The sequence below is a fragment of the Musca domestica genome, unplaced genomic scaffold, assembly GCF_030504385.1.
Source record: "Musca domestica strain aabys unplaced genomic scaffold, Musca_domestica.polishedcontigs.V.1.1 6, whole genome shotgun sequence".
Taxonomy (NCBI): domain Eukaryota; kingdom Metazoa; phylum Arthropoda; class Insecta; order Diptera; family Muscidae; genus Musca; species Musca domestica.
Window position 1 is genome coordinate 4,418,794 of NW_026712363.1, and position 1,499 is coordinate 4,420,292.

Below are 1,499 nucleotides of genomic sequence, written 5' to 3' on the forward strand. Positions count from 1 at the left end.
TTCATTTCCGAAGAAGCCAGCCGATGAACAAAGGAGCCTAGGGTCAAAATCGAACTAAGTCAACCTAAAACTCCTTTGTTCCTCTACGAAGAAGCCAGCCGATGACTTAAGCCAGCAAATATGCGCTTTATGTATTTCCAGTTTTATGTACCTGCAGCTTTAAGCTGGTACATTAAGGAGGTAGAATAGCTTCGTAAAACTACATAACAGTCGCTCTTCAACTTTTTTTTTTAGGTGGAATTCAAAAATTTTTTGTTTTTTTGTTAAACTTTGTACGTTGTATTGTAGTAGATTCATATTAATTTATTTATTTATTAAAAATTGCAGGATGTGAGTCGTCTGTGGGGACTGTAATTTTGGTTCCTGTTAAAAAGCTGTTTGTTGCAAATGGAAGCAGTGACTGCTGGAAACTTTTTAGTACATTTAAGCCTTCTGTGCTATTAAGAGATGTGAGTATCTTTGACATTTCTTTTGCAAAAAGATTAAGAGTTTTTTTCTAATTCTGTAACTTTAGAGAAATTATCTTGGCTGAAGGTGGGCTTGGAAGGCGATATTTGGATTGGATCGGCAATGGCGTGACGTATTTGAATTCTGGGTGAAGCAACTTGGCTATATTTTGTTTTTGTAACTCTTTTGTTTATTTCTTCATAAACACTTCTTTTTGGTGCACTGTTTTTTATTAGAGGGGGGAATGCATTATTGTATTTTTCTTCTGAAAGAATTTGGAAGCGATTTTGTGTTTCAGGATACTTCTGAACAACTTCCTTTCTTGACAGATTGGAGAGGGCCATGATACTCCTTATTTTTTTCGGATTTCCATTTTGGGCATTTACTGGAATCTGTAGCGAAATGATCAATACTGCTGCATAGGATGCAACGCGGGGAGCTGCATATATCTTTGCATGTAGTACTTGAGCGACAATCTTGACATTTTTGTTCTTTTGGACACTTGTTGGGACCTGCATTGACCTGCAACGAATAGCTATGTGTCCTAGACGTCCACAGTTCAAGCAGAGACGTACTAGTGGCACATACAGTTCCGGGGTTATTTTGGTTCCACACATGAATATTTCGGTAGGTACACCATCGTATATGATACCAATTTTGATAGTTTCGGTATATTCCAGAGTATTATTTTCATTTTTCCTTGTGAAACGATAAACTGAGACAACATCCATATCGTTATTAGCTTCTATTTGTTGCTTAATGGTAATGGCTGAGATACTTTTTGGTACGTTTTTAATGATGTAAAAGCGCTGAACAAATCTTTCAGGAATGAATGCTTTTAAGCCTATTTGCTTTAAGTTCTTATTTTGCGCAAAATTTTTCGCTGAGTTAGCATTATTAAAGGTTAATCTAAATGTGTTATAACCAATGTTTTTGCAGGCATAATCCATAACATTAATTTTTTGGAATTTGGCATAAAGGTGCAATTCGCAATTTTTCCTCCTTGTGCTTATTGGAGTTTCTGAAGAAACTAGAACAAAAAAAGGGCCAGG

At 36.0% G+C, this 1,499-nt stretch overlaps 1 long non-coding RNA gene across 1 annotated transcript; it reads left to right on the top strand.

Moving 5' to 3' along the window:
- The first annotated feature begins 322 nt into the window (after positions 1–322).
- On the top strand, positions 323–665 carry LOC131805671 (uncharacterized). Its single transcript, XR_009343763.1, has 2 exons — positions 323–449; positions 515–665. It is a non-coding gene; the product is annotated as an uncharacterized LOC131805671 (long non-coding RNA).
- Positions 666–1,499: the final 834 nt, after the last annotated feature.